The sequence below is a fragment of the Grammomys surdaster genome, unplaced genomic scaffold (genome assembly GCF_004785775.1).
Source record: "Grammomys surdaster isolate TR1022 unplaced genomic scaffold, NIH_TR_1.0 328, whole genome shotgun sequence".
Classification (NCBI taxonomy): Eukaryota; Metazoa; Chordata; class Mammalia; order Rodentia; family Muridae; genus Grammomys; species Grammomys surdaster.
The window spans coordinates 2,129,135-2,135,747 of NW_021604747.1; positions in this window are offsets into that span (position 1 = coordinate 2,129,135).

Here is a 6,613-nt window from a genome sequence, read left to right on the forward strand (position 1 = left end):
AGAGAGAGAGAGAGAGAGAGAGAGAGAGAGAGAGAGAGAGAGAGAGAAACACGGAGGCGGATGTTCGAGTGTCTCCACCAGTCAAAGATAGTTAGTATATCTAGGTTGGGTATGGGTTTACACTTCTGATTGTATGGGCATCTTGTTATTGAGCATTTCCAAACTTATAAAGCCTTTGATTAACATTTTAAAAAAACATTACTAATACAAAAAAAAAAAAAAAGGATGAGGAGGGAGGGTGACGAAATACATGTGACAGGAAATCAGATGAGGAAACTAGCTGGAGGAAGAAAGGGAAGGGGCAGAGGGAAACAAATCAGAACTCTAATGACACAGGTATGAGGATGCTGTAATAAAATCCAGTACTTTGTATGTTAACTTAAAATACTAATAAAGAAAAAGCAAGAAGGAGAAGGGGGGTAAGATAGGGGGTTTCTGGGGGAGGGATGGGGAAACAGAATGACATCTGAAATGTAAATAAATAAAATATCCAATAAAAAACTTTTTAAAAACATACCATGTTTAAAAAAAAAAGAAAAGGTGACGTGACAGTGCTTAAGGGCTGAAGACATCTAGGGTGGAAGCAGCTGGCACGTCAGACAGATCACTTTGCTAAGGCTGTGTGGCCCTATCCCTAGCAAAGATTTGTCTGTTACCCCAGATGAAGGCAGTGAAGCTAAGTCATGGGTGCGCCTCTCGGAGCTGCTGAGTCACTGCTACAGCTTCTCCAACCATGCCTTCATAGTGTTCCCACCAGGAGAGGACAGGATGAACAGGCTCTTCCAAGACTCAAATTTTGCCTGTCTAGAAGTGTGATTTGTTACCATTTATATTTCCATGGTTACTGGTGTGGCTGAGCACTTCCATATGGGCTCTTAGGTTTCCCATCTAGAATTTTCTGTTGACATCTTTACTCATTTTTCTGTGGGGTTTTCCATCCTACTGTGACCTGTGTATTACTCCTTGCTGTGGAATTGCAGACCCTGTGCTCTGTGCTGTGCCTTTTGCTTTGTCTATGGTGTCTTAGGTGACTCAGCCATAGCACTAAGTACTCAAGATGGCTTTCAAGTTAGTAGCATTTTGTTCCCTAAGAATTGCCTTCCTGCCTCAATTCCTCAAGTTTGATGGCATTTCATTCAAGTTTGTGTTTCATTGAAAAGTCAATGTTTATGAATGGTAAAGCAGAAAACCACCTTCAGCTTCCTCTATGGAGAACCAGTTGCCATGGACACAGCTTATTGAACCATGCATGTTCTCTCTGTCAGTGTAACGACTTTTCTCAGATGATGGGGTTTCAGAATGGGGCTTCCTGGATCTATGCTCTGTCTCTATGGCTGTGTGTCCACCCCTTACTAGTTCTATAGCTTTATCCATCAGAGCTTTAGACTAACACTGGCGCTGGTACAGCTCTGCCACACCCTTTATTAGTCACACACAAATACTGCCTGGGATGTTCTTAGGGGCTTTACTCCTTCATAATCATTTCAAGATCACCAGGAGACACCCAGGTGGCAGAGGCAGATGGATTTCTGAGAGTTTGAGGCCAGCCTGGTCTACAAAGTGATTTCTAGGACAGCCAAGGCTACACAGGAAAAACCTGTCTTGAAAAAAATTGTTTTTCAAGATCATTTTAGAGAATTTCCTCCAAGAATAAAGATGTGCTGCTTTTATGGGTTAGCTGAGTATACATGTTATTGGTAATATTGAGCCATTCCACCGTAATATATGTTTGTAGTTTTAGGTCTTTATTTTATATCTTTGACATTGACAAACCTTTATAAAAATCTGTTAAAGGCACACAGTATAGCCTACTGCTGTTTTTGTTGCATGGGAGACAGTGCTGCCACTGCATTAATTAGTAGCTTACTGCTGGTGTGCTGAAGACCTTCAGGTTACACACACTTGGCTTAATATCATGCTGGCACCGTCTGATCTTATATCAGGACTTTAGTTATCCGAGAGTTTATCTATCAATAAACATTTATTAGATTGTGGTTAGAGTCCTTTTCTTAAAGATCCTTTTTGCTTGCTTGTATCCCTCAGAAAGAGCTGTATTAGGAGACTGTGATGCATATGACCACAAGACCCTTCACAGCACCACTCCCATTCAGGCATGATGCAGCCCTGAGCGGAGGTCCTCAGCTCCCAGAATATTAAGAGGCTGGAGCATTGTGCTATAGACAGTGAGTGGGTCCTGGGAGGAGACAGACCTTGCAGCTTCCTCAGTTCCTTTCTTTTTAGTTTTTTTTTTTTTTTTTTTGCGAATTTTATTTGAGAACTTCATGGAAAAGTGCATTGTGTTTGCATTATTCTCACCCCATCTCTCCCACCTCCAGCCTCTCCTATGCTCTCCATTTCCTCTCAAGTTCATGACCTCTTATAAAGGTAGGTGTGTGTGTGTGTGTGTGTGTGTGTGATTCGGGGTTAAATCCCTGGGCACTGCAAAGTTTTTTATTAGGTACTTTCAAAGTTCTGAACTTTTATGTCTTGTGTTTCCTTGGGTCATTCTTTAACATTCTTTATTCTTAATAGTTTTTGTCTTAAAATATATCTTATGCACTGTGAATGTAGATCAAGCAGTTTATTTAGCATTTTCTCCTTATAGCATTTCTTGAAACATAATTCTAGGTAGATTTCTTGCAAACAGTATGAAACAGTATTCTTTAGATTTTATTTGGTAATGGTAATGGTAGTAGTTGGTGTGTGTGTGTGTGTGTGTGTGTGTGTGTGTGTGTGTGTACATGTGTGAGCATGTGCACCTATGTGTGCCATAGTACTTATATGGAGATCAAAAGACAACTTGCAAGAACTGGTTCTCTCCTTCCACCATGTGGGACAAAGGATCAAACTCAGGTAATCAAGTTTGGCAGCAAGCATTCATACCTGCTGAGCCATCTTGCTGACATGTATATTTAAGAATCTAATTTCAGTCCAAGCCACTGTGTTATAATACAAAGTTATTACAGTTACTAAATTATTTGGATTTACTTTCACCACTGTCATTATTCATTACACTCATTTCACTTAATAAAAAACAAAACTTAAGAGTTCATTGCAAGTATATCTGCACAAGAAGCATTAGGGAAACACAGTCTCCCAGAGGGAAACAACACCAGGTCTGCAGTTCGGATCAGCACAGGATGAACTGTGTAGTAACAACACTGCTGTAGCAACAGCCTTGTAACAGGAAATACAGAAGATGTGCCTTGTGTTCTACATTTCTTTAGCTGATGATTGACTGGTTAAAGGAAAAGTGATAATGATGTATTATGTGCTGCATAGCACTCATGATAGAATTCGGAACTATGGCAGCATGTTCCTATACTACATACATAATCTAATACCATGTGAGGGTGACCAGCTAGATGTTCATGGTGTACACTGTAACCCTAGATCAACCACCAAAAATTAGGGGGCAGGGGCAGAGGAGTGTCCCTAATAAACCAATAAATAAAATGGAATCATTAAAAATACTCAATCCACTGTTGAGGGACATCTGGGTTGTTTCCAGCTTCTAGCTATCATAAATAAGGCTGCTATGAACACAGTGGAACATGTGTCCTTATTGCATGTTGTAGCATCTTCTAGGTATATGCCCAGGAGTGTATAGCTGGATCCTCAGGCAGTATGATGTCCAATTTTCTGAGGAATTGCCAGACTGATTTCCAGTAGTTCTACCAGCTTGCAATCCCACCAGCAATGGAGGAGTGTTCCTCTTTCTCCACATCCTTGCCAGCATCTGTTGTCACCTGAGTTTTTTAAATGATACAGAAAATGTGGTACAATGGAATACTACTCAACTATTAAACACAGTGACTTCATGAAATTAACAGGCAAATTGATAGAGCTTGAAAATATCATCCTGAGTGAAGTAACCCAGTCACAAAAGAACACACATGGTATGCACTCACCAATAAGTGGATATTAGCTCAAAAGTTCAGAATACCCAAGATACAATTCACAGACCATATGAAACTCAAGAGGAAGGAAGACCAAAGTATGGATGCTTCAGTCCTTCTTAGAAGAGGGAACAAAATACTCACAGGAAGAAATATAGAGATGAAGTGTAGAGCAGAGACTAAAGAAAAGCCATCCAGAGACTGCCCCACCTGGGGATCCATCCCATATACAGTCACCAAACCAAGACACTATTGTGAATACCAAGAAGCACTTGCTGACAGGAGCCTGATATGGCTTTTTTCTGTGAGGCTCTGCCAGAGCCTGACAAATACAGAAGCAGATGCTCACAGCCAACCATTGAACTGAGTGTGGGGTCCCTGATGGAGAAGTTGGAGAAGGGAGTGAAGGAGCTGAGGGGGCTTGCAGCCCCATGGGGGGAGCAACAGTGTCAACCGGAGAACTCCAGGAGCTCCTGGGGACTGGACCACCAACCAAATAGTCACATGGAGGAACCCATGGCTCTGGTCGCATATGTGGCAGAGGATGGCTTTGTTGGACATCGGTGGGAGGAACAGCCCTTGGACCTGAGGGGGTTTGATGCCCCAGTGTAGGGGAATGCCAGGGCTGGAAGGTGGGAGTAGATAGATGGGTGGGGGAACACCCTACAGATACAAGGGGAGGGTGGATGGGATAGGGGTTTTCCAGAGGGGAGACCTGAAAAGGGGATAACATTGGAAATGTAAATAAAGAAAATATCCAATAAAAGGAAAAAAGAAAAGAAAAATACTCAATCCAAAAGTGGAAAAGAGAAATGAAAAATATAGCATAGATGGAACAAACAGAAAATTGATGACAATATGAAATATTTAATTCCAATTACACCAAATAAAAAAGATATGTTTATGGCTTAAACACTTCTGTTAGAAGGCAAGCATTGTCATTGGGGTGGATAGGGGAAGCAAGATATAAGTGTGCTCTTGCTACAAGAAACCTACTACATGTAAGAAGAAGTCACAGAGGCTTTCTCTCTCTCTCTCTCTCTCTCTCTCTCTCTCTCTCTCTCTCTCTCTCTCTTCCTTTCTCTCCTCTCTCTCTGTCCCTTTCTGTCTTCTCCCTCCTTCACATGTTCCTGATCTCTTTCTTTCTTTCTCTCTCCTCTCTCTTTCCACCTTTCTCTGTCCTTTTCCTTTCCCTGCCTCTACCCCCTTCTTACCCCTTCTAATGCCCCAAATAAACTTGATTTTATAAAAAAAAAAAAAGGGTCACAGATAGGATAAGAGTAAAGGGACTATATAGAGATGAAGTGTAGAGCAGAGACTAAAGAAAAGCCATGCAGAGACTGCCCCACCTGGAGATCCATCCCATATACAGCCACCAAACCCAGACACTATTGCGGATGCCAAGAATATACTACATGTAACAGCAAACAAAAGTAAGGAGCATTAGCTAGAATATAACAAAAACTCATATGAGATCAAGAGGGATATTTTATAACAAATAAGATATCATCTCATGGTAAGATGACCATAGACTAAATGCAAAGGTACCAATAGTTATCTAGACTATTTGATGACTCTGCTGTTGTGCAGCATTTCCTCCAAAATGAAACATTTCATCCTGCAGGAAAGTTCTTAAAGTTCAGGAATAACACAACTCAATGGTTTCAGGAAGTTCCTGAAACTAAACAGATTCTCTAGGCTCTTTCTACTACATCTTAAAATAAGCAGTAAGGATTGCTGAGAGATGCTCTCAGATCAACCAGGCAAACTGCCTGAAGAAGCTGCAGTGCAGTCCAGGTTTCCAGCATTCATTAGCAGTCATGACATGGGGTAGATCATAGTGATACAATTATCTTTGGGTCATTTCTGCTCCTGTAAGTTACCATTCACCTATATTCCTGGAAATCACCCAAACAAATCTTACTGGTTCACCAGGATGGAATTAGGTGATATCCTTACTTTGGTCTGCCATCTTCTTATGAGAATTTTTACACAACCATGACAATCAATCTAACTAACCATTTTTGACTTAGAGACAGTCAACCTAACAGCAGAAGCAATCTTTTAAAGGTGATGCAAATAGTTAATGAAATTAAATCAAGTTCTGGGTCATAAAACAAGTTTCAACAAATCTGTAAGAGTAGAATGCATACACTATACAAACTGAACAAATATAACCCTATAAAACAAAAAGGCTGGAGAGACGGCTCTTTGCTTAAGAGAACTGGCTGCTCTTCCAGAAAACCCAGGTTTGATTTCCAGCACCATTTGGCAACTCACAACCATTCATAAGCCCAGTTCCTTGGGTACCAGAGCCTTGTTATAGGTTTTGTGAACACTAGCCATGTGGTACACAGACATAAAATGTTTTTTTTTTAAAAAATTGACATAAGAGAAATTTCTGTAAAAATTTATATATTCAGAACACAAGTAACACAATTTTAAACAACTCATAAATTTAAATACATAAAAATAAACATATTGAACTGAATATAAATGAAAATAGAACAAAACAAAATGTGTGGGATATAGCCCAAGCAGTATTTAGAGGGAAATCCAGAAGCCACTGATCAGATAAAAATGAAAAGATGTTAAAACAAAATCACTGAAATGAAAAGTTGGCTACTTGGATACCCAGCAGCACTAACGGCATGGGAGACATCAGTACAGACCCAGTAGCATTAACAGCACAGGAGACATCAGTACAGACCCAG